This window comes from Notamacropus eugenii, chromosome 1 (assembly GCF_028372415.1).
Source record: "Notamacropus eugenii isolate mMacEug1 chromosome 1, mMacEug1.pri_v2, whole genome shotgun sequence".
Lineage (NCBI taxonomy): Eukaryota > Metazoa > Chordata > Mammalia > Diprotodontia > Macropodidae > Notamacropus > Notamacropus eugenii.
Window position 1 is genome coordinate 670,695,651 of NC_092872.1, and position 27,881 is coordinate 670,723,531.

The 27,881-nt window shown below is 37.2% G+C and overlaps 1 protein-coding gene and 1 long non-coding RNA gene across 2 annotated transcripts in view; one reads left to right on the forward strand and one right to left on the reverse strand.

Annotated features, from left to right (window-relative positions):
* Positions 1-3,370, reverse strand: part of LOC140521100 (uncharacterized) — a 129,423-nt gene extending 126,053 nt beyond the window's left edge. Inside the window, exon 1 of the long non-coding RNA XR_011972796.1 lies at positions 3,019-3,370. This is a non-coding gene — a long non-coding RNA (uncharacterized lncRNA). The remainder of the gene's footprint in view (positions 1-3,018) is intronic.
* The window catches only part of SLC8A1 (solute carrier family 8 member A1), a 471,207-nt gene continuing 445,981 nt past the window's right edge, over positions 2,656-27,881 (forward strand). Inside the window, exon 1 of the mRNA XM_072635790.1 lies at positions 2,656-2,777. The gene's annotated coding sequence lies outside the window, so the exon portion shown is untranslated. The remainder of the gene's footprint in view (positions 2,778-27,881) is intronic.

The following is a 27,881-nucleotide window of genomic DNA, read 5'->3' on the forward strand; positions in this document are numbered from 1 at the left end:
TTCTAAGACATTATCATTTTCCTTTTCTGTCATACTAGCCAATCTGATGGGTGTGAGGTGGTACCTCAGAGTTGTTTTAATTTGTATTTCTCTAATCAATAGTGATTTACAGCATTTTTTCATATAACTATAGATAGCTTTAATTTCTCTATCTGAAAACTGCCTATTCCTCTCCTTTGACCATTTATTGATTGGGGAATGACTTAAATACTTATATATTTGACTGAGTTCTCTTTGTATTTCAGAAACGATGTCTTTATCAGAAACACTGCCAATAAAAAGTATCTCCCAGCTTTCTACTTTCCTTCTAATCTGGTTATATTAGCTTTGTTTCTCCTTAAAGCTTTCAAGGGCATCTAGGTGACACAATGGATAGAACTGGACTTGGAATCAGGAAGATCCATTTTCATGAGTTTCCATCCAGCCTCAGACACTCACTAGTGGTGTGAGCTTGGATAAGTCACTTAACTTTGCTCGCCTCAGTTTCTTCATCTGTAGAATGAGCTGGAGAAGAAAATGGTAAACCACTCTAGTACATGCCAAGTAAAATCCAAATGGGGTCATGAAAAATCTGAAACAACACAACAAAAGCATGAAGCTTTCCCATATATGATGTGATAAAAAGTTACAGATACTCTGAATTCACAGTAGCTTTAATGCCTCTTGTCACTAACAACCTATATGTTCTTTGGCAAATTGCTTAATCTTTCTGGGCCTCAGCTTTCTTATTTGTAAAATGAGGCAACTGGACTAGGTTGCCTCTAAGGTCCTTTCCAGCTCTAAATCTACGATCCAATGAGTACTTAAACCTTTGCTATCTCATCTGTTTTTGAACCCTACAACAGCTCTTCATTCAATGAACTTTATAACAAAGTCATGAAACTTCCCTACTCCACTGGCTCCTTCTTTCCTCTGCAGTCAAACATTAAATCCTTTGTTTGACATTTAAAGTTCTTCACAGTTGGGTCCTCTCCTTAACTTTCCAGGCTTCTTACCTATCACTTCTCCATATGTACTCTACAATCCAGGTCAACTGGCCTTTTATTGTTTTTCAATAGTTTCAGGTGTGCCCAACTTTCTGTGACCCTATTTTGGGATTTTCTTGGCAAAGATACTGGAGTGGCTTGCCTTTTCCTCCTCCAACCAATCATTTTACAGATGAGGAAATGGAAGCAATCAGGGTTAAGTGACTTTCCAGTGTTATACAGCTTGTAAGTGTCTGAGGCCAGATTTGAACTCAGGAAGATGTCTTTCTGACTTTAGGCCTGACACTCTATCCCCTGTGCCACCTAGCTACCCAAGTTGTCCTTCATATTTAACTCTCCATCTTTTAAATGTTTTAAGAGGAGGAGGAATAAACTTTTATGTAGCCCCTAATATATGCCACACTGTACCAAACATTTTTTATAAATATCTCATTTAATCCTCACAACAACCCTGCAAGGTAGATGTCATTGTTATCTCCATTTCACAATTGAGGAAACTGAGGCAAACTGTTCCTGGGGTCACACAGTTAGTAGGAGTCTGAGGACAGATTTTATCTCAGGTGTTCTTGACTCCAGCTTCAGTACTCTAATCCACTGCACCACCAACTTTATTGAATATACTCACCTCCACCTTCCTTATCTCCTCTTCTTAGAATATCTTGTTCCCTTTAAAACTGGTCAAGCACCATCTTCTATATGAAGTGTTTCCTGATCACCACCCGTCACAAAATTGCCTTGCACTTATTTGGTCTTTTGCATATTTTTTCTACATTTTTCCTACATTTTCTCCCCCATAACTTCAGCCCTTAGCATATGTTGATTAATAACCACATGTTGATTAATAATAACCATTTGTTCAGTTTCTACAATTGTAACTGTCTTACAAATAAAAAGCTGAGATAAAAATCAGATCAATTGTATTTGGGGAGAATGTTACTCTTTCCTTTCTCTTCCCATGAAGTGTTGTAAGAAATGACATTAGTGATTAAATAAAATCATTTCAAAAGCAACGTAATTCTGTTAAAATTTTTCCTACAACTGCATGGAAAAATCAAGAATAATTAAGTTCTGTGTCAAATTTAAAAAGGACTTCTATCATAGGATCACAACTTTTTAGGTGGAAGGACCTTGAAGTCATCTAATCCAACTCCCTCATTTTACAGATGAAGAAACTGAGGCCCAGAGAGGCCAAATGACTTGTTCAGAGTTATATAAGTAGTAAGTCAAAGAGTCAGGATTTGAACTCAAGTCCTCTGCATCCAAATCAAGTATTGTTTTCACTTTGTCCTCTCCAGTTAATTCAAAAAAGTCACCATGGCAAGATCCCAGGGTAAGAAATAAGCTAAGCCAAAAGGTGTGTGTGTGTGTGTGTGTGTGTGTGTGTGTGTGTGTGTGTGTGTGTGTGTGTGTGTGTATGTGTGTGTGAGTGCGTGTCTGTGTATACATAAATACATATACCTACGTGTATATGCATATGTTATATATGTGAATTTATATTCACACAAGCCTATACAGCTATATGTTACCATTCATGTGTTGGCTGAAGCTAAAGGCTGCCAGATAACTCCTTTTCGACAGCTTGGAATTACTGTTGGGAACAGACCCATGTATGGAAGCGAAAGTAGAAAAGTACAGATAAGCCGAGATCCAGCTATGCAAACCATGTTTAGAGACACTTAAAGGACAAGCATCCCAGGTCCCTTCTTGCTGGTAAATTTAGAGAAGCTCTTCTGCTAGGTCTCTTTTTTTTTTCCATCTAGCCCAAGGCTGAGCTGCAGAGATAGGACAGAGGTAAGTGAATGCATTGCATGCATATTTGCTACAAAAACTTGTCTAATGATCGTTTTCTGTGATTCTCTATCCTCTTCTCTCCGTTTCCCTCCCCTCCCCTCCCCCTAGGAAAGCTGCTAGTAAGTATTTTGAAACGACAAAGGTTGGGGTCCTGTGGAGAAAGAGCAACTAGGATATTGACAAGCAAAGTGATAGAAAATGCATGGTGCCAAATCATGCTCTTTTATCCCGGGTTACTTACCATTTGGAGCCTGGAACTGGTTGATATGAATCTCTTCACAGTTGGGTGTTGTGGAATGAAGTGATGTTTTTCTTAAGGTTCTCTGTACATTCTTTCCATTTTCTTTCGGGTGGGGTGCACCAGGTCTCTGTCTCTGTCACATCACTCCTGCCTTCCCTACAGAGGTTTTTCCTCCCTCTCTAACATGTCTGGCTATTGCTTATTTGGACATAGGAAGAGCTGCTTGTAAATGACATTATTTTTTTGGCAGTTGAAATCGTTTTCAAAGTGGCTTTCTGTAGATCTGAGGTTGATTACATCCTGTTCAAAGATTCCTGGGCTGCTCTTACAGACGTAGTATTGAGAAAGTTGAAATTGCTGAAGCCAGCTGTGTACACTGGCCTTCTCTCAACTGCATTCTTTCCAATTGAATGTTTTCAGGAAGAAAAGAAATAGAGAAGAAAATATAACTAGATTTTATTTATTTTGTCATTAGTGATGTTACAAAGGCAGCTGTCATGACTAAATGCAAAAACGATTACATTTAGCAAAAACGATAAGTGGAATCCCCACAGATCTGTAACCTCAGTGATGCAGTGTCTAGAATCATTAGTGTGCTTCAGCTAATTTACATATGTCAGTTCTAAGACTAGTCCTTCAAATATGCTGACTGGACTGTGAAGTCATTTTTATAAGTATTGTAATCTGTAAAGTCCTATATATCTCTTCAAAGTCAAGGGGGGAAGTATAAATTCAATTACCTAAAATAGGTGAATGAAATATGTGGTTTTTTTTTTTGTCAAGGATTGATGAAATAATATTTTGCAAAGAGAATAAATTCAAAGTAAAGATTGACATTATGGGGAAAATATTTCTGTGATTCAAATAAGACTTGAACAAACTTATAATTATTCATTCATAATCAGACACTGGGGATTGAGAAAAAATAAAAATAAATTGATGGTGACTCTTCTTCCTTGACCTCTGAAGAATTAGTGAGGAGAGTGCTTGGAAAGTGTCAGAAAGGAAAGAAAAGCAATGTGAAACAATATTTTAAAATATATCGATGGAATGTATTGTTTAGCTTTGAAAGTGAAATTACCTTTCGTCAAACTAATGATGGATAAGTCTTCCAAAATAGTGGGTATCTTTAATGCATACTTACAGAAAAGAGAGTTGGAGCATGGAGAAGTTAGATGGCATTACAGCTCTATTAAAGTTATAAAAATGAATCATCTTTATTAGGATAAAATTATATTTATAACTATAACAGTAATGTATGATATTTTCACAGTCTGATCATTATTTTAAACCAACAAGCCATTTTATTTAGATTCTTTTTACATGGATACACATTTCATCTCACCCTTTCTGCATCTCTGAGATCTGCTATTTTATTTCATTTAAAAATACTAATCTTTTATGCTTGTGAAAAAAGAATAAACTATGCATCCTTTTTTTAAACTAACAGTGACAAGCTGTCATAACTTTAGCTAAAGTGGAACAGGCCTACAAAAGGATGGTTTGAAAATACTTAATTAAACACTCCATACCAGCCAACTTTCCAAAAGAAACAGCACAGCGGGAACCTTTGCAATTTTCAATATGGAAAAGGCTCATAGAAACATTGCCATTGGTATTCAGGAACAGATGCAATGCATGGATGACATCATCTGCTGCTCTAGCCTTTGCTTACTGCCAAATGCATTTCAAGTGTGCTCTCAACATGGCGAACGTCTGCTCCCAGTTTTTCTTTAGGAAAGAGTAAAACTTCAGGAAGGGGATGTAAGTAGTACAGATTGGCACATTGCTTTTTATAACTCAAACGTTTAAGGAAGAAAATGCCTGACAAATACCATTCTGTCTTCTCAGTCTTTGTACTCCAAACTCCTTTAACATTCATTAATGTCCATGTTCATGTACCGAGAATGTTAGCCAGGTAGCTCTGCCCATGTTCCTCACTTTTAGTGAATCTATTGCTTCTGGGATGAAATTTAACTGTTCTGTTTGGCAATGGAAGCTTTTCACAATGTGTTCCAGTTTACCTTTCCAGGTTTATTTCACATTAGTCTTTGAATTCTACTTTCCAGTCCAACTAATCTGTTGTTTCTTATAGACAGCATATCACCGCCAATCTCTGAGCCTTTGCACAGGCTATCTTTCTTACCTAGAATGTGCTCCTACCTCATATACCCCTCCAAAATTCCTGCCTTCCCTCAAGGATAGCTAGGCTAGTGTTCCTTCCTATTACATGTGGCTTTTCTGGTTTCCCTTAGTTGTTATTTCTCTCCAAGCCTTTTCATATTAATTTATATTTAGTACCTATCTCTGTCTATCTATTCATCCATCCATCTATCCATCTATCTATTCATCCATCTGTCTATTCATCCATCCTATTTATCTATCTGTCTATGTATCTACCCATTTCTATCTATATCTATTTGTACCTACTGGTCTATGTACTTGTTTGCCCTTCATCAATAAGAAATAAACTTTTTGTGAAAAATGACTTCTCTTTTTATCAGTGTGTCTATAGCATCTGGCAAGTTGCATGTGATTAATAAATTCTTGTTGAATTAATTAGTGTATCATATTTTTAGAAAAGAAATGACTGCATTGAGAGCCCAATGTGAAAAAAAGCAGAATCTTGAGGAAATATTCTGTGACTCTTAAAACAAACCCAAGAGGTTAAAAAGCTCAAACTTGCTCAAAAAGGTCTTCTACTTCCTGGGCACAATCAGCCTGGATTAGTTATCAAGACATGTTTTCAGCCCTCTGGGAAAGGGAGTCTTTTTCCATGATGACTACCCTCATTTGGGTATTGACCTCCTGCACATAATAGAATATTCTTTCTACAGAAAGGGTAACTCTAGGGTTGGGAAATTGAAGGGATTAAATACAGTTTTTCCTAAGACAGAAGAAAGTAACTTCTATTTTTCTTCTGTCAGGAGAGCAGTAATTTTGTCAACACCATAGTTGTATAGTAAAGTAAAATAAAAGGACAAGGATGGAGGTTGTTGCTCTACCTGGCTCTTTCCATCTTGTTCCAAGTTCATTTGAAGGCAACCATGGGCATTATGGATGTTGAAAGAAGCCCAGTCTTCCCTAATTCCACACTGGCCCTCTTCAGGTTTGCTAAATGGAGTCTTCTAGATGAAAGGAGGTGGAATAATTGCAGTGGTATATCAGGGATTGCAAAGAATTTTCTAATCCAAAAGCAAAAAAGAAAATAGTCATCAATCAACATGATTGTTGGTCTTGCTTTTAAATGTAAATGCATTTCAGAGCTCTGAGGATTAATTGAAAGGTAGGGATTTTTTTTAGCCAGGTGTGGTCACTCACACCTGTAATACCCTACGATCACTCTGATGATCACCTGAGCTGAGAAGGTCCGAGCTTCTGTAGGGGTAAAGTTGATTATATATATCCACATTAAATCCAGTACCAATATGGTGAGCCCTAGGAGCAGAGGGGTATTAGGCTGTCTAAGGGGTAGTAAACTGACATAGGTTTAAAAAAATAGAACAGGTAAAAGCTTCTGTGCTGATCAGTATTAGAATTGGGCCCATGTGTGGCCACTGTACTTCTAAGCCTTTGAAAAATAGGGAAACTCAGTTTCAAAAAAATAAAAACAAAAAGTTTGAATCTTTCAAGATCTTCTTGATGGACTAGTGAGAATTTAAGAGAACACTTCAAATATCTTCCTTCAAAAGATGGCATAGATTTTTTCTACACTCAGTATTCTATTAATACCATAATATTTCCAAGCAAAATTTCCATTTCCAGAGGATATGTGTGAGTTATTTAAGCAAATAAAAGGGGGGAAGCAGATTAGATAATAGCAGACACAGCTGGTGAGAAAATGGATTTTCTGAACCACCAAATAGCTTTGCCTGTAGACCATACTAAGCAGCAACAAAGATCGAAAAATGTTATAAGGAATTTCTTTGTGGGGTTTTTTAAAAAGAAAACCATAGGCAAAACTGGAAAGTGTACTCCTTACAAGAAATATAAATCATGTGATTAATGTAATCTTCCATTGACAGGAAATTCCTCTTAATAGATAGATGACAGATGATAGATTAATTGATAAAATATGCTTCTGCAAGGCAAAATTGATGTGGACAGTCTTCTTATCTCATAAGCTCCACTGAATGCACCCAAGATAGATACTGATCCCAATTATCAGAAGGCATAAAATATGCATACATGACATTATAGCTCTCAGCTGTAGCTGTTAAATGTAATATTATATTGTTTTATTACATCAAAGTCACCACCTTGAAAGAGCTCATTAAGTCTGGGTAGCAACACTGTTTTAAGGAATATTCATATTTTGCATCTTCCCCTCTTCTGCTTTTGCAATAAATATGAATAATTTTTTAAAAATCAATGCCTTGATTTTATTCACAAGGGTACTTTAGTTTAAGGACAGATAGGTGACACAGTGGATAGAGTGTTAAGAAGACTCATTTTCCTGAATTCAAATCTGGTCTCAGACTTACTCTGACTTATTAGCTATGTAACCCTGGATGAGAAACTTAACCCTGTTTGCCTCACTTTCCTCATCAGTAAAATGAGCTAGAAAAGGAAATGTCCAACCACTTCAGTGTCTTTGCAAAAAGAAAACCACAAATGAAGAGGCAGACACAACTGAAAAGCACTGAAAACAATACTTTAACACACAGAGACACACACACACACACACACACACACACACAGCAAGAAGGTTTTCTCTCCAGAGCAAACACTAGCCAAAATTCTAAGGAAGGAAAAGGATTGGGGGCATATAAAGAAATATCATCTCAGATTTCAGCTCTGTTTGGAAGCATTTTTCCACAATTCAAGCTTTCCAAAAACAGAACTGGTTGACTCATGAAGTGGTAGGTTTAGAATGTAAGCTTCTTAGACTATTTTGTTTTTGTCTTTATATCTTCAGTACCTTGAATAGTGTCTTCTACATAATAAGTGCTTAATAATAGTTAGTTGAATTGAACTGAAGTTCCTACCAATGAAAGTCTACAAAGCAGAGCCTAGATGAACATGTATTAACAATTCTCCCGAAGGTATTCTTTAATGGAGTGGAATATTGGGCTGACAAATCAGGGCCATTTCAACTCTAGCCTAATTTCAGTTTTTTGTGATAATTCAATCAATTAATCAACAAACATTTATTAAGTACTTGCTATGTGCAAGACAGTATGCTAAATGCTGAGGATATGAAAAGAGGTAAAAGACAATCCCTGCCCTCACGGAGCTTGCAATCTAATGGGGAAGAGAACACAAAAACAAATATATAAAGCAAGCTGTACACAGGAGAAACAGGAAATAATTGAGAGAGAAAGCACTAGAAGTAAGAGAGATCCATTTCCCTAACATCATGTAAAAGGTAGGATTTTTGATAGGACTTAAAGGAATTTATATTATCACAAGGCCAAGTAGACATTCATTGATTTATTAAAATATTCATTGATTTCTTGACCACAAGCAGTTCCTGATTGCATATAGCAAGCACAGAATTAAAGAACTGGAAGGGACCTCAGTACCCATCTAGTTCAACTCATTGGAAATGAAATCTTTACTATAATATGTCCAATAAAGGGACAGCTACACTCTTCTTGAAAACCTCCAATGAAGAAAAACCCACGAAATCCTAACATGAACTATTTTACTTATGGATAACTCTATTGGTTAGAAAGGATGGGATTTTTTTGTATATTTGAGTGTTTTCATCTGTTTCTTTTTTTTTGACATTGTCTAAATATGCCACTTTACAATTTGCTTTCATTGCTCTTGCCCCAGTTCTCAGGGTCACACAGAATGTGTCTAGTCTATATAACCCTTCTAGTGCTCAAAGTAAGCTCTCATGTTCCCTTTGAGTTTTCTATTCTCCAAGCAGTTCTAGTTCCTTCAATCAATCCTCATGTGACATGAAATGAAGGATCTTTACAATTGGGGCAGCTAGGTAGCCCAGCACTGGAGCGAGGAGGACATGATTGAAATTTGGCCTCAGACCTCAGGGTCACTGCATGACACTGAGCAATTTTTCGTAAGAAAAGATAGCTTATATGACTCTGCAACTAATAGAATAGATTCCATGGTATCATAGATAAGAGATCAAAAAGCAAATAACTGTGCATAAAATATAGGTATAGTGTAAATGCAAGATAATCTTAGAGACAGTAGACTAGCAGAGAGGAAAACAGGTAGTCTACATGCAGGGGGAACTTATGCTGTGTTTTGAAGGAAACCAGGGAAGGGTAAGAGTCAGAGGTAAGGAAGTAGAGCATTTCATTCACAGGGGACAGCCACGGGAAATGCCGAGTTGGGAATTGCCATGTCACGTGTGGAGAACTGTAAGGTGGCCAGTGCAAATATGCTTAGTAAGATTTGTAGCAAGGAAAAGATATAGCTTAAATGGCTCGCCAACTAATAGAATGGATTCCATGGTATCACGGACAGATGGCCAAAACAATCTTGTTAGAATGAGCCAGTAGTGTGACTGTTTGGATAAAATTAGAAACAGCATGGGTGGGGAGACAGCATTGGTTCTGAATGAAAGGTCTGAATATGATCAAGAATTAAAATTTTAAACCTGTCAGCTCAGTAGTAGATATGACAAAAATACTGCTATTCATTTCAATTTCAGAGAGATTCTGGTGTTGTGCAAAGAATGCTGGCCTTGAAGTTAAGAAAGACCTGATTTCTAACCCAGTCAAGTTTGTGATCATGGACAAATCACTCAATCTCCATCACCCTGAATTTCCTCAATTATAAAATAACTAGAGTTCTTATTTCATATAGTTTCATATTTGTGAGGATTTTGTAGGTAAAGCTTTAACTTAAAGAACTACATAAATGGAAACTAATTGTTATTCATGCCTCTCCAAATGAATATTTAAATGGATTAAGACATTAATTCATTACAATATTCAAAGGAGAAGAGCAATATCATAACCATTTTAAAGATAGGAAACAGACTTTAATTGACTTGCCTATGGAGAGAATAGGACAGAAAATACAGTTTTGTATGTCCTAATGTCAGATTCAAAGCACCAGCTGAAGGGAAAAGTTAGCATTAATCCAGTAAATTCAGGATATGTAAATGGACAGTCCAGTTTCATCCACAAACTAATCTTTTCTTCAATTACCTTTGTTTTTTAAGAAAACAGAACATGTCATCATTTTGTGGTGGTGGTCTGGCTTCACCTACATGGGCAATTATGGATATGAAATCATGAGATTACTCAGGGATCATTCATTAAATTTCTGGATGATTTGTCTCCTAAAGTTTCAACTAGTGGACTTGCTTCTGAAGGGAAATGTTCCCTCTTATCTAAAAATGAACTAATTTTAAAGTATGGAAGAGAGCCAAGGTCCTATTTTCAGAGGACCTACTTAATCTCTGAGGCTGACATTTCTGTCCCACAGGTAGCTAGGGAACCTGAGGACAGTGGGAAAGTGAGGAAACAGACCTTTGGAATTTCCAATTAGGACAATAAAGATGATGAAGTAAAAAACAGTATTTGCATTGTTCCTGTAGATTCTCTTTGAGACTGTTTTTTGCTGATGAATATCTGGTCACTGGATCCAGATGGCTCAGGAGAAGAAAGTGAGGCTGGTGACCTGCACAGCCCTCCCTCACTCAAAACAAAGTCAAGTGCAAGTCATGTCATCATTTCTCTGATGTCATGGCCTTCTTCGAAAACAAAGGATGAACACAACACCAACCTGCCGATTATAATTGTGCTCTTTTGTGATTTAGGGACTCTGGCTTGTATGGTGATTTTATCAAACAGGCAACTAGGTAAATTGTTGATTGTTGGGGGTGGAGTGTAGGCTAGGTAGTGAAAACTTGGTTTTAGTTTTTAAAAAAGAGAGAAGAGAAAACCCAGTGTAGGGTGTTTGGGTGCCAGAGATGATACCCAGGACCAGAAGTTTGAGCCATGATGACCTAGGAACAGGGATTGCTGGTGGGGTGTTGCAGCAGGTTGGTATGGAAGCCCTGAGAAGCCAGTGTGCCTAAGACTAGAGCCTGATTAAAGCTTGAAGAAGACTTAAAGTTTGAGGAGAAGTCCAAGATGACTGACAAGACTGGAGCTCTCTCACTCTCACCAGCTCCACCTCACTCCTGATGCAGACATGTGGCATTGATGTCCACCAATAAGGAGAGATTTCCATACCAATGTGTTTTGGGACTGGGGTTACATTCCTCCCTTTGGGTGAAACTTTTTGTAATAACTTTCAAAGGTTATCTGAGGCAAGCCCAAAATCTGCGAGTATGCAGTATAAACACAAACACCAGTACTTTATAGAAAAAAATGCTTTTCCTGGCATCCTAAGTAATCAGCCTTCAGTATCATTGAAACTAAAATAAATTAAATAAAATAAAATGAATGTACATAACAGTACATGCAATAGATATGACACTATATAGAACTTCACCTGGGAGGACAGTAGAGGGACAACATGCCTAACTACATACAGGACATATACATATATATTTCAAAAGTACACAATAGTGTAATCCAACCAATCCATAATATGCAATAAGTATGACCAACTAGATGACTCAATGGATATAGCACTGGAGTCAGGAAAATCTGAGTTTAAATTCAAACTCAGACCTTCACTAACTGTTATATTGGGCAAGTTGCTTAACTACAGTTAAGTGGTGCAATGGATAGAGAACAGAGCCTGAAGTCTGGAAGACCTGAGTTCAAATGTGACCTCATCCACTTGCTAGATGTTTGACTCTGGGCACTTAACCTCTGTTTGCCTTAATCCACTGGAGAAAAATTATAAACCACTGCAGTGTTCTTGCCAAGAAAATCCCGTGGACAGTAAGATCCAAACCAGAGGGTCACAGCACGAGAGATGAATGAATGACTGAACAATAATGGCCACCTGCCAAAGCAAAATTAGCTAGTTGTATGAATAATACTATAAATGAAAAATAAAATAAATTTGAAAACAATAACACTATCAATAGTCCTATATATAATATAATCCCTGTCCCAAAACCCATTGGTATGGGACTTTCTCCCTACTGGGGTAGATCAATGCCCCACATCTGTATGAAGGGCAAGGTGGAATTGGTGAGAATGGAAAAGCTCCAATTTATTCAGTCTTCTTGGAGTTCTCCTTGAGTTCTGACTTTTCAATCTTCCGTCAGTATGGAGTCCTAGCCATCTTACTTGTTGAGGCTTCCTGAGATGGACAGAGCTTCCAGAGATCCAGATCAGTCTGCATGGCTGCTCTAGCATCTAACCTGCAATCCTGGCTCCAAGATAGCCATGGTTCTAACTCCAGGTCCTAAGGGAGACACTTTAGCACCTAAAACAGGACAAATAAAATAGAACAGAAACAAATACTCCCAGACCCAATTCTTGGAGCTGGGATCAAGAAGGTAAGGAAGATAAGGAAAGTCTCTCCCTTCACACCAGTTCAGTTCATGACATCCACACTGCGTGCAGCAGATAGCAGTCATCAAAATAGATAGGAGTCACTGAAAAAGAATGCAACCAAAAAGATGCCAGAACAAGAGATGCTACCAAAAATGGAGCAAACTACTTAGTCTTTCTACTTTTAAAAATGCAAAGAGTCAATCAAGGAAGCTACCCCAACCCATGTGGGAGGGGATGCAATGGATTCCATGTTAGACAGACTAAACATGCTCAAAAGACTATGTAGCATTACAGAAATGTTTCAGTATCTGTACAAATCATAGGTTTATGAAGATTGCAGGTTAGTTTAGTCAGAAAATGACATTTCTGCCTAAAGAGGGAAAAGTGAATAGACAACAAAACAACATCTTCAGGTAGGAATCTAATGAGGAACTGGTGACATTTTAAGTATACCAAGGTGATTTTTAATGGGGGCACAAAACAATAATAGCACATTACACTCTGTACTATGGGTATGCTTCAAGGATTTTAGGCCCTTTAGCCTATAAAATTTGGGAATCCTAGAATCATGGATTTAGAACTAGTAGAGACCTTAGAAGTCATCTATTCCAATCCTTCATCCCCATTTTAGAGATGAGAAAAAAAAACTAGAGAGGTTAAGTGATTAGCCCAAGGTCACCTAGGTATGAAATATCAGATATAGTATTTGAACTTGGGTCCTTTGATTCTAAGATAGATTCTGGCCCTGTGTGACTTTGAGCAAGTAACAATCTTACAAAGTCTGTGACCTCTAAGGTCCTTTACAACTTGAAAATCTTAGGATTCTATTCCTGCTTCTATTTTCATGAGTCATGATGGCAGATTGTAACCACTTCCAAAGCTAGAACATATGTGAAAAGGAACGTCTGCCAATCAGATATCTTCAACTGAGAAATATGTGAAAGTCTGGCAACTTTTTTTTAAGATCACTCGAAAATGAGTAATGCATTTACAATAGTTCCTTCTTTCCTTCCTTCCTTCCTTCCTTCCTTCTTTCCTTTCTTCCTTCCTTTTCTTTCTTTCTCTTTCTTTCTTTCTCTCTTTCTCCCTCTTTTAGATTTACTATTTTTTGGAGTTATGTTGGGAAGCAGAACATGAAAGAAACTATACAACATGGAATAAGGAAAATGGTAGATTTGATAATGTCCCTTAAAGGGTGTATGAATATAGGTGACATGAAAGGCAGCTGGAAAGAATTCACCTTCACCCCTCACTGAAGTTATTTGGGGACAATCTGTTCATACACCTTTCTAAACAAGGACTATTATGTACTATTTTGTCCTCCCACAGTGCCTAGCAAAATGGCCCTTATATAGTAAGTTCTCCGTAAATGTGGCTGACTGAATTGTCATTTTTCATTTTGTCTTGGGGCTAAAGTGTGGGATGGAGGTAAGGGGAGTGTAGGAAGGGACATAGGCTTCAGGGTTTGCAGCATGTCCTAAAACTTCTCCTTTGATGTCTGGGTCATTGTTTCAATGCATTACAAGGTTTCCATGCCGCAAGTCAGTTTGCAGCAATAGTATATTATATAATCTATCACAGAGACTAGGAGGGCTATGGTTTCCTTTACACAAAAGGAGACCTGACGTGCTTTTAGCATCCATTTAGCAGTGACTTTATGGGCAAATGAATGACACAAATATCCTTAGCTTTCTCCTTAGAGTATTTCAAAGCAACAAATTTGAAGAGAATGGTCCCCAATTTACTGGTAATCCATATGTCCATAAATCACTATTGTCATAAGATCACATAGACTTAATGCTGCAAGAGTTCTTAGAAGAGACAACATCTAATCCAGCTCCTCATTTTACAGGCAAAGAAATGCAGACAAAGAAATGGAGGACCAGGGAGGCGAAGCGATAGGCAGCAAGTGACAGAATCATAGAGGAATTAGAACCTGGGTCCTCTCACTCCAAATCAATTGCTTTTTTCACTGTACCAGACTGCTTCCTCTCTCCCTGATATGAACAACTGCTCTTTGTCCCCCAATTTAACTTTTTTAAATAATTGACTTGCAGCATTGTATTATTTTATGCCATATTTCTAAAATTTATGAGGCCAGAAGGTATACTAGGGTTTGGAATATATTGAAAAAATTAAAGAGATGGAGGCAGGGTGGTCAATATTCCTCAAGTAGAAGGGGGATTGGAGAAGTTTGGAAAAATTAAAGGCAACTACAAAAAAATTGATGCAGATAATCTTTATGTACCATGATTACTTATTCAATATTTTGGAAAGTGACACTAGCATTGGGAGGTAGCCCTTTGAAGTAGAAAGAGTTAGGTTTAGCAGCAGAAGATCTGGGTTCAAATTCTGACTTTATCACATAATACCTCTATTATCTTGGGCAAACTTCTTATGATCTCCATGCCTGTCTCCTCATCTATGCAAAAATGGGATAGAGAGTTTATTGAGGTCCTTTCCAATGGCTCCAAATATTTCCTTTACCACTTAATACATATGTGACAGGAAATCCCTTACTCTTTCTGGGCTTTAATTTCTTGTTTTTCTTGCTGTTCATCCATTTTCAAAGAGGAGTGTAATGTCTTGACTTGGCCCTGAATTGGATGTAAGTGAGGCAGAACTGCTCAAAGTCTTTCAGCCTCACCTCCTCCAGAGGCATCAGAGTGAAGTGGCAGGACAAATGTCCAGATGGCTGGTAATGGCTCAGGATGCAGTGGATAACCTTTGCCTTTCTGAATTGTCTTTCCCAGATCTCAGTTTATTTAAGACAACACCCACTCAGTGACTAAAGAACTGAGACAAAAGATGGTTTAATTTACCATTACAAAAATATCAGTCTGAGAGGAGATACACCTAAGAGTTTATGGCCAAAATAGCAAGCAGTCATTATTATACTCAGTCTAAGTCATCAAAATTTAAAAAATGAGCCATAGAGGCTTAGGCTGGGGCTATTATTTTTTTTAATTTATTTTATTTTCAATTCACAGAACAAAACAAGAATTCCCATAGAACAGTACAATAAAAAAAGATGATTGTACATGAAACTGCAAAGCTACCATATACAACTTGCTACTCCTTCAAAATATACAACAAAGTTATCATGTAAATTTATTTTTTCCCTTTTTTTCTTCCTTCCCCCCCAATCCTGGAGATGGCTACAATTAAACACAAATAATGTGTTGATATACATACACACATACTATATATACATACATATGTGTGTATGAATATGTGTATATTATATATATATACATACAAATATGTGTAAAATCATTTTATACTGCTTCTCAGTTCTTTCCCTGGATGCAGATTGCATCTTTCTTCATATGTCCTTTGTTTTTAATTTGTATTTTTATAATAGCCCAAATGACTTAGTCACTCAAAGTCTTTCTTAAAACAATATTGATGTTATTGTATGCAATGGTCTATTATTTCTGCTCACTTCACTATTTATTACTTTGGGCAAGTCTTTCCATGCTTTTCTAAGACCATCGAGCTCATCATTTCTCGTAGCACAGTAGTAATCCTTCACAGACATGCACTGCAACTTGTTCAGTCATTCCCTAATTGATGGGTATCACTGCAATTTTCAGTTCTTTGCCACCACAAAGAGAGCTACTATAAACATGCAAGTCATATTCAAAGTTATAATCACTATTTGTGAATTTCCCTTAATCTTATTTTTTACTATTTTTTCTCAGTCTCTCTTTTCACCCTATCTTTGCTACCTTATCTTCTCCCACAGTCTTTTCATTATTGACCATCATGATGATCATCGTCATCCTCCTCCTCATCATTATTATTATTGACCATTCAGTAAAAGCCAGAGTGATTTTGGTTTAAAGACATAGTGAAATAATTCCATTTGAAATGCCATGGGCTTTTTCAAAGCCTATTTTTGGAGAGCTATGTTTTAAGAAATCAGAAATGAAAACTACATGGAATAAAATAATAAATTGTGTCAGCTTTTTAGGAGAAAAAATCAAATAAAATATAAAGATGATATTATTGTTACTAAAATTAATATCAAAATAAAATTAATAAATCAAAATAAAAAATTTAGCCCTTAAATGCCAAAATCTCTAACAGGATAGAAATGATCCAAAATCATACTCCCATGAACAGAACACCCACGTGGAAGGATCAAGTGCCCCAAATGCTGAGAGGGACCACATATGGCCAAGGAGAAGGAATGGGTAGGGAGAGGAGGAGAGGGGAGGGAGGGGAGACCATTTATTATGGACTCACAAGTACTAAGCACTGTGGTCAGTGCTGGTGATACGAATGATTCAGTTCCTGCTTTCAAGGAGCTCACACTTTGAGGGAGAAAATAGAGAATCATTAGGACAGTTAAAATTAATTTACTTTCAGAGAGCAATGAATTTTGCACTCACTATAGAAATCTAGTCACTGTCTCTTCATTCTTAGACTGCCCCTTTAAGTTGTTTTTTTGTTTTTTGTTTTTTTTTTTTAGCATGGCAGTTACACTTGCCAGTAGGGGGAGAAAGGCTCCAGCCTTCTAATTAAGCAGTTTAATTCTTCATTTAGAAGAGTGAGCTCACGTGGAGTGGGGAGGCAATGTCCTTTAGAGAAATATCAATAGTGAAAATTATAGTGAAAATAATGCAAAGAGCATTGATTCTGGAGTCAGAGGACCTGGGTTCAAACTACTCCTGTTGTCACTTAGTGTGACTTTGGGGAAATCATTCTACCTAAATGAATATCCATTAAAATGGAGGCCTGTTGAGCCACAAACAAAACTCAAGACCTATCACAGTGATGCCTAACAATGTGAATTACCATAGACCAGGAACTGCAGCCTGGGATAACGAAATGACTTTACCCCTAACCAATTGTATGACTTAAGGTGAGTAAATTATCTGATCCAAAATTCTGTCCTTTTGGAAAATAAGGTTAAAGGGGGTTATTCTAAAGGCTAGCTTTCTATTTATTGAGCCATATGCCCTCTGATACTTTAACCTAGACTAATTACTGTCTTCTTATACAATATTCATAGTTTCTAGAATACGAAGTTGACATGTATTGTTTCTGAAATAAAATATTTTTTTAATTTTTAATTTTCATATTTCTTTACTCATTTATTTTTACTTAAAGTTTCTGTGCATCTCTCCTTTCTTCCTCTCCCCTTGAGATAGTAAGCAATCAGATACAGGTTGTCCATGGTCAATTATGTAAGACATTTCCATATTAGTCATTTTGTACGAGAAGATTATAACAAAAGAAAAAAATGAAAGAATGTGTAAAATAGCGTGTTTCAGTCTGTATTCAAAAAATATTAGTTCTTTCTCTGGAGGCAGATAGTATGCTTCACCATTAGTCCTGTAGGATTGTCTTGGATTATTTTATTTCTGAGAATAACTAAATCATTCATAGTTCTTCATCAAACAAATATTGCTGTTATTGTGTACAATGTTCTCTGGTTCTGTTCACTTCACTATGCATCAGTTCATGCAAGTCTTCCCAGGTTTTTACAAAATTATTCTGCTTGTCATTTCTTATAGCAATCATATACCCTAATGTAGCAGCAAGCACCCTGGCATACACAGGAGGGCCTGCTGCACACTTTCTTAAATCTGCTTTTCTAAAAGGAAAGCAACTTTTTGAGGGGTCAACAATCTACTTTAATTACATTGACCAGCAGAAAAAATACAAGCAGAGGAATAAAAACCAAGAGACAGGGTTTCTGTCTGACCATAAGCAACACGTACATCACAGATCAAGAGACAGATCCAGTTTTCTGACCATTACATACATACATAGTTACCAGAGAGAGAAGCACCTACATCTGCGTTTTCAAAGCCAGGAGCTTCTTAAAATCTACCCTCGTCCAAAGAATAAGCCTCAAAGTGAAACCTCTCCTCAGAGTATATATACACTTTTCAGAGCCAGAGGGCATGACCCTGGTGACCCAGTGCCTCATTAGAAATTAACAAAAGGTATCTGAGGGCTATTAATGGGCAGGGAAAATCTTTAACTCTAATTAACATTAGACTTAGCTTGTTTAGCCATTCCCCAATTGACTGGCATTCCTCCAATTTCCAATTTTTAACCATCACAAAAAAAATAAATATTTTTGTACAAATAAGTCCTTTCCTCTTTTTTGGTTATGTTTGGGGTATAGGTCTAGCAGTGTCATTGTTCAATCAAAGGGTATGTAGTTTTAGCCCTTTGAACATAATTCCAAATTGCTCTCCAGAATGATTGGATCAGCTCTCAACTCCATCAACAATGCATTAGTGTCTCACGTTTCCCACATCCTCTCCAATATCCAACATTTTCCCTTCTTGTCACATTATCCAATCAGAGAGGGGTGAGGTTGTACCGAAGGGTTGCTTTAATCTGCTTGAAATGGCATATTTTGAGGGGCAGGTAGGTGGTATAGTGGATAAAGTGCTAGGTCTGAAGTCAGGAAGGCTCATTTACCTGAGTTCAAAACTGGCCTCAGACACTTATTAGCTGTGTGACCCTGGGCAAGTGCTTAAACCCTTTTTGCTTCAGTTTCTTCCTCTGTAAAATGAGCTGGAAAAAGGAAATCACAAGCCACTCCAGTATTTCTGCCCAGAAAACCCCAAGTGGAATCACGAAGAGTTAGACACAACTGAAAACGACTCAACAACAACATATTTTGAAGGGATGATTGAGTTTACTTGGCCATCAACTCATCCTCTCCTGCTTATAAATCCAGGAAGAGGTCTTTGTCTGCACAAGACATATCTGGTCAAGACCCAGAAAGAGTTTGTTACAGAATGCCTTTTAACATTATGGGTTTAGTTTTACCTGTCAAATTTGGTTAGACCAGGTCAGACTTATGCCCAGTGTCTAATGTAGTTCTTTCACTATAATATGCACATCTAAAGACAAATGTTATCCTTGTTCCCAGAAACCATTACTATGATGAAGCTTCATCAAGCTATCCATTTATTTTCATACCTGTGCATCTAGTGGTACAGCTGTTTGCCTTTTTATGTATCACAGATTCCTTTTCTGTGCTTGAGGACAGTTGGGGCCACTAAACCACACATAAGGAGTCTTGTGAGTCACATTTTTTCTTACCCTTAAAATGTACCACTATCTATGTTCTATGGTATTTTTATTTATTTTTTAAAATCAGGATAAGAATTTAATCTTGTTGGAGCAACACTCAGGAGTGTTGTGGGTCACAGGCTACCCAGCTCACTTCTTTGACAACTTTACCTTAGGAACATCCAGTTGTTTTAAGAGGATGGTTTTTGAATTTTTGAAACATAAATTACTATAATTAATCTTAACTAAACTTTACACACATATGTATGTGTGTATGTGTATCAACATTTCAGTTCTTTCACTGATACAGATCACAACCCCTTTAGAGATGATCGGTATGAATTAAGTATTTTCCTGCAGTCACCCTTACAGAGATTAGTCTTTCTGAACTTGCTCAGGCTGGTCAGACAATGATGACTGATCTAGAGTTTCTACTCAGATTCCTAAGCCTTTTCCACTTGGTAGAACTTGTCAGAGCTGGTGCTCATCTGGCAGTCTTCAAGAAAATTCACCCCCACACCAAGGTGGACCTAGGATCATAGATACAAAGTTTGAAGGGACCAACCCTGGGAGTCAGCTGATCTAATTACATAGATGATGAAATTGAGGCAAGAGAGATAAAGTAGCTAACCTGAGGTCACATAGTTACCCAAAGAGAAGAGGCTATATTGGAACCCAGGTATTCAATAACTAAATCCAGTGCTCTTTTGTCTGTAACACTTGGAGGTATCAGAGTATACCATTAGTGGATGTACTTATATACTTCTCTCTACTTATAGGATTATAAGCTTTAAGGCTGGAAGGGAGCTTAGAAATCAAATAGTCTAGTCTCCTAATTTTACACATGAAGAAACTGACCTACCAAGGTGATTGCCCAAGCATTCTCTCTCTCTCTCTCTCCCTCTCTCTCTCTCTCCCTCTCTCCCTCTCTGCCTCTCTCCCTCTCTCCCTCTCTCCCTCTCTCTCTCTCTCTCTCTCCCTCCCTCCCTCTCGCTGACACAAACACTCCTTTTTTCCCTCCCTCTCTCCCTCTCTCTCTCTCTGACAAACACACACCAATATATCATACATCCCTTGAGGATGAAATAAGAATAAATAATTTATAGCAATCTTCAATATTGAAACCTTCACATCAGAAATGTCAACTGGCATTTTATATCATGAGGCATAGGGTTCTGCCTTTTTTTCAAAATTAAAAGTAATAACCTTTCACCAAAATCAAAACAGCTATGTGCATGTCCATGATTTTCACTGACTTTGAGGGCCATGTGTTTTTAAAACACAGTACCTAGCAACCACCAACAAAATATGGGCATACATAGAAAACTAACGATTGTGCATGACTCTTGGTTGATTGTATTTCCCAAATATGTACTTTTTGGGTAAAATCCAGATTCCAAATAAGCTACTCATATAAGTCCACTGTGAGGCTGGGGGAGGGGAGGGGAGGGAGGAAGTGGCATAGTCAATAGAGAGTTGGTTTCATAATCAGACAGACTTGAGTTCAAATCACACCTTGATGCTTACTAGCTTGGTGATTCTGGGCAAGTTGCTTAACCTCTCAGTGCCCCCAGGCAACTAAGCTCTAAAATGCAGAGCAGGTACTGGCCTGCAAAGGTAGAGGAAATTCCTCACTATTCCATGTATTCACTGTGTCATAGATTTAAAGTGAAAAGGAAAGTTGTTGTAACCTTCTCATTTGTAAATGAGAAAACTAAAGACTAGAAGAGGGTAAGGGACTTCTTCAACATAATGGAGAAAGTAAGTGAGAAAGCTGGAATGTGAGCTCGGGTCCCATGACTCCAAGTTCAGACTTTTTTCTACAGTACCAAACAGTTTCATTCCCAAGAAATAAAAATAAATAAATGAATCCACTGGTAATATAGAATTACCTTCATTGAAGAAAGGTCAATGAAAATTCAATATAAGCAAAGTCTTATGAATGAATCTTAGTTATGGAGAAAGAAGGGAAAGATTTTCCAAGCTTTTATATATATGCACATATAGATATAGATATAGATATAGATATAGATATAGATATAGATATAGATATAGGTTTGTAAACCTTGAAGGTCATAATGTGAAAGCCCAAGGCAAAAAGTCCTGGAGAAGGGTGTTGGCATCTGTTACTTTATATACAACCATGACAACAAAGGGACATTAATGATGACTGGAGTCAATGTGCCCTTTCTGGGTGTATCTAAAAGGAAGCAATTTTATGATCCTCAAGAGAGAGACTAAACTCTTAGGAGAGAACTGAATTGATCATTATTTCTATTTTTTTTTATCATTGACATATCTCCAATTCCCCATAGTTCACCAATTTCAGATTTTTTTAATACCATAGGGAAAGAAGTCCAATGTGGAAGGATTTCCTCCCGTAATATTAAGAATGCATTGTCTCTTCTACAGTTCTTCAGAGTAAATATACCTACTCTGGTTTATTTGAGATAGGGAATGAGGGGAAGGGAATGTTGATGATTGGGGAAAAAAAAACAATGATGAGGGGAAGGAGAAAAATGGAAATGGTAAAAAGATAAATTTACATAGTTTAGGAAAAGAGAGCACTAATTCTAAATCATCATGAGCTAAGTTCAAATCCAGCCTCTGACTCAGGTAGAAACCTGTGCAAGCCTTAGCCTCTGTTGATCTCAGTTTCCTCTGATATAAAAAGAAGGTATTGAGCTAAAAGGCCTCCATCCAGGCAAAGACTTTCAGACCTGGAAGTATCCCACACCTTCTTTCTATAATATAAGGAAACTAGAGGTATATTGTCTAGAATATGGGTCCTAAAATCAGAAAGACTTGAATTTAAAACCTGCCTCAGATATTTACTAACTGTGATTTTGGGGAAGTCAACCTCACTGTATTTCAATTTCTTCATCTCTAAAATGAGAATAATATCACCTATTTCCATGGGTTGTTGTAAGGATAAAATTAGGTATTTGTAAAGAGCTTTGTAAAACTTAAAGCTCTGGCTATAATAATAATAATAATACTAGCTATTCTTATTAGACACAATTACTATCAAAATAGAACCCAGAACTCAGTTTTTCTGATTCTCATCTGGTTGCCTTTTCCTCTCTGTTCTACTCTCCTACCTTACTCAAATAGTTTAGCAGAAAAGAATAATATTCAATAATAAAGGCATAAGGAAAATATCTCAGAAAAAAACTGCTGACTTTTAGAAGTGCTGTTGGGGATGCAGAAAGGAGGAGACAAGCAACATTTAAAAGAGGAACTTAATTTTGCATTGTAAAGATATTCACTTTTTCCCCCTTTATCCCTCTTTTTTTTTTAAAAAAAAATTGGCTATGTTTTACATGTGTCCCTGGGTACTTCACCTTTGGCAATTAAATCAGAACATGCTAATTGTCTCCAAATGTTGGACAGAGTTAATTTTTTTTCTAAGAGTTCCAGAATTTCAAGTGATTCTGTCTATGTGTTCATGAAAAGGAAACACAAGGGCTGTCATTCTGTTAAAAACAGCCTCTGTAAGTGAATTCAATGCCATGACAGATCTCTAGCCTTTTGGTTGTACTTTGGGATGTCCATCCCATCACAATTACACAATCATAAAACTGGAAGTGACCTTGGGTGTCATCCAGACCTTCATGTCAAGGATGAGAAAATGGAGATTAAGTAACTTCCCTGATGCCACACAGATAGATACTAAGCAGCAGAAGTTAGAAACAAGCCCAGATTTTCTGACTTTGCAAGCAATCGTTTTTCCACTGTATCAAAGGTTTCTTTTTTTAGTGATCTTGAAAGAAATATTTTCATTTTCTTTAGGAAAAGTTTTGTATAGAAGGTGTCCCCCTTGTGGCAATAGCAAAACCTGGAAGGGACTGCTGTTCTAATCCAGACATTGAATTTACATAAATCAGGGCTTTAGACCACTGCTATCTCATCCTTTTTCAGCACTTCCTTCCAAATGGGAATAAGCTTTTGAATATGCCTCTTACAGACTAAGACAAGGCAAAGCACACAGTCAAACTTATTGTCAACTTCCTATGGATATCCTTTGAACCCTTACTTCTTTTCCTTTCTCTCCCTTGCCATTCAAGGGATGATATTTTTCATAAAATAATTATTTGAAACCTCAAGGGAATTATTTTTTCATCAGCAGTTTATTCTCTGTATAGTATGAAAAAAATGCTTAATCGCAAGCTTCACTATGCTAGCTGACCATTAAGCTATTTCAGTTGTGCAACTGAAGGCAAAGTCCTTTGAAGAAATCAAGGGAAAACCATTCTGACTCTCAACAGTGACCACATTCCCTTTCTGTCCATGTCCTCTTCCCCTTTGGTCTCGGGTAAATGCTACAGGATGTTCATCTGGGGGATTTTTGTTTGTGGGCACAAGTATTTCCCCTGGGTCTAGTGGCTCCCTGGGTTTGGAAAGTATCATTTCCTTAAGCTCAAATGTCCATATGCTCAGTATTCTTCTCTGGGGGTTGCAAGAGAGAAAGTTTCTACAGGCATTAACATAAGCCAAAAAGATAGTTACAGTCCTAGGGTCAGTGCTTAAAAGGGCAGACCCAACTGAAGCTGCATTTAAAATTGGGGAAATTGAAAAATATTTAAAAGTTTCCTCCTCAGCTACCTCTCTTTGTTTCAATCACTAGGAGTAAGGACGGAGCTATTTTTGATCACAAGTGTTGAATAATATGAACCATCCAAGGGCAAAGAGAAAGTTGGGATAATCCTAAACCTGTTTCTAAAAATAGAGATGCAGATAACAATAGATTCCCTGGAAAAATCTCACCAGCCAGCTCTTTATCACTCTTTTCCCCCCTTGGTTCACATTTTCTCTGTATTTAACTCTCAGATATTACCATCAAGAAAAAAATTATAGAATTAAATTTTATTCTAAATCACTTATCCTGCAGATAAAGAAACTGAGGCTCATATAACTTGACTTCTCCAGTGTTATATAGGTAGGAAGAAGAAAAAAAAAATGTGTTTTGAACTGAGACTCCCTGGCTCCAAATGAGTGTTGTTGATTTTTGCCTATTTGTTTTGGTTTGGTCCTACCTCCCCCTAAACTAGAATAGCATAACAGAAAAAGCACTAGCATAGCATTCAGAAACTCTGAAGTCTAGCTTAGGCTTTCCTATGAACTGAATCTGTGACTATAAATAAGTCCCTTAATCTCTCTGGCTTCAGGTTCCTCATCTTTAAAATGGAGTTGAGCAACATGGTGGTGGATGCCTATAATCCCTGCTGGGGGAGGTTGAGACTGGTGAAGTCCTAGTGTTTTGAAATTTGGAGCTACAGGAGGGTCAAAGCCAATAGGATGAGACCCTGGGAGTGGGGCTGGGGTGGGGAGGGGGAGAACTATGCTTCCTAAGGAAAAGTAATCTGCCCAGGTTCAGTCCAGTCAGTACTGGAATAGATAGAGCCATAAGGAGCTACTTCACTTCTAGTCTAGGTAAGATAGGGAGACTAAGTCTTACCAGAATACATAAAATAAAATACAGCCAACTGCTCGCCCTGGTTGACCTATAATGTTGTTTCTAAATCTATAACTATTATAGCCCTATGCAACCTTCTAGGTATGGTGAGAACTCCATGGGTAAGATGGGAGAGGAGGAGAGGTAGTGTCATAGAGTATGTCTCTAAGAGAGGCAAAATAGAGATTTCTAAGCTATCTACCATCCTGGACTGTTTTTCCCTCCTCATCTCTACCTGCCATAGGCTTCCCTAACTTCATGTCCCAATTAAAATCTCATCTTCTCTAGGAAGCTTTTCCTAATTCCTCTTGCTTTTAGTGCCTTCTCTCTTTTAATCAACTGCCACATAAATAGTAATTCTTGATTTTGACAAGACATTTGACAGCCTCTTATGATACTTTTGTCAGTCAGTCAACAAGCATTCATTAAGGCACTGTATATGTCAGGCACTGTTAAGTACTAAGGATACAAAGAAAGACAAAAAAAAAAAGGCTCCTTGAGTCCCTGCCCTCAAGGAGCTTACAGACTAATGAGGGAGATATACAAACAGCTAGGTATAAACAAAATATAGACAGGATAAATTGGAGATAATCAAGAGAAGGAAGGCATTACTGTTAATCAGGACAGACTTCTTGCAGAAGATAGGATTTTAGCTGGTCCTTGAAGGAAGCCAGTGAAGCAAGGATGAGGAGAGAGAGGATAAATGCAATAAAGAAAACAGAATAGTGTGACTGTTAAACAAAAGAAAATTAAATGATACCCTGAGGTAGTCAAATGCTGCCTTAATGGTGCCATGATGTTCAGAACATGGGAAATAATAGCCCTATGGAACTGTGTGTACTGGTCAAACCACACCCACACCTGGACTGCTGTATTCTCTGTTCTGAGAATCTGAATCATTTTAAGATAGATAATAATGAAATTGATTATATTCAAAGGACAGAAGCCAGTATGATGAATGAACTGGAAATTATATAATTGAAGGAATAATTAAAAGAAAAGTGGGAAATTAACTTGTAAAAGAGAAGATGCAGTGGAGACATGATTGTTGCCTTTAAATATTAGAAATGTTATTCTATGAAAGAGGATATTTCTTCTTATTCAGTGTTAATCAAAAAAAAAGCCAACAACAACTAATTGAAGTTAAAGGAACATAGATTTCAGGTCAATGTAAGGAAGAGCTTTATAAAAATTAGAGATGTCCAATAAAGGCTGAAACTATCTTGTAAAGTGGTGAATTCTCTATCACTGGGAATATTTGAGTAGAAGATAAATGAGCATTTATCTCAGAAAATGATAGCATTTTTGCATTGGGAAGGAAGAACTATATGAACTTCAAGGTCTTTTGTTTTTTTTGTTTGTTTGTTTTTTTAGGAATCATAGATGGAATGGATCTTAGAAACCATTTAATCCAACCCCTTTCTTTTACAGATGAAGAAACTGAGTCTGAAAAAGTGACTTGTTCAAAGTCACTGAGCTAGTATATAAAAGACTGAATTCATACATATGGCTTTTGATTGTAAATTGGCTGTTTTCCAGCTTAAGATTTTATGAATAATTAACAAATAGCAAGTTACTAATAGAATAGGAGATAGAACTTTTATGTTCTGATGGAGGGCAAGGTGTTATCTGAAACATGCCTGGATATTGCCTTGGTGAGGAATGAAATTTAAAAAAACAGAAAGAAAAGAAGAAAATATTAAAGGGGCTGCAAACACAAATTTGTGGGAGGCTTAGCAGGGTGAAAAATGAAATAGGTGTAATGTTAGCACCACAGGAAGAGGTAATGCAACTCAGGTACAAAGTTGGTACGGGAAAAATAGCAATAGATAAAATCATTGCAGCAAAAGAATACAATAATATCTACCTACCAGCAATTTTTTTTTTTTTTGCCACAGAGGAATATTCAGAAGTGTTGGTTCACCTCAAATCAAGGGTTCTTAAATTATTTTGTGTCATAGACCCCTCTGATAGACATGTGAAATCTATAGACCTCTTTGAAAAATCACAATTAAAGGAAATACCGAATTTTTGTTAGAGTTTAATGAAAATAAAATTGTATTTTTTTCCCATCCAAGTTCACAAACCTCTGAATCAATCAGCAGACTCAAGTTAAGAATCCTGGCTCCACTTTAGTGCTTGTGATGTTGTGGACCCAGAGTAGCAAGTAACAAAGGGAGAATTAGAAGTCAGGTGTGACCTTGGTGGCTAGAGCAGTCGGGGGTCCACAGGTTGCTTTTGTTTTTTTTCCCCAAGTGAATATTCTTTAGCTCTTCTTGAAATCTGCCCCTATGGAAAGGGAAATTAATGGAACAAGTACTGTTTTAGCTTCCTCTCTGATTTTGATGTGCCTCCAGGAGAGTGCCAGGTAAAATTAGAAGTGGTTCTTTTATGGTTATTGTTGTTTTATTTTTTTTTAATTTTCTTTCAATTAAGGAAAATCTATTTTCTCTCCCTCCAGTATCCCTGAATGTGGGGGAGGAGGGGAGATGGGAAGGGAAGAAACTAACTTGTAACAAATTTACTTCATACATTAAATAAAATTAATTCCATCCCACAAACATGTGTTCCATTCTATCCCTAGCTGGGGTACCTAGGTGGTACAGTGGATAGATCACTAGTGCGGAAAAAACTGGTGTTTGTGTACAAGATGGATGGCATGTATTCTGTTTGGACTGAGATCATGGTCGGCCCGCCTTTTCTGTACTAAGACATCACCTAGAGAATGTGGCTATTGGATAGATAGATAGATAGATAGATAGATAGATAGATAGATAGATAGATAGATAGATAGATAGGGAGGGAGGATGGGAGGGAGGGAGGGGTAGGTAGGTAGGTAGATATTTACCTCTCTCTTTTTCTCTCTCAGAAGGAAATAGCTTAGGGTCCCTGAAAGTGCTATATAATTTTCTAAATTTGATCTTTAGATCTCCTCTTTTCCTGCTTTGCAGTTCTGTACCCAGCTTCTTTAATAT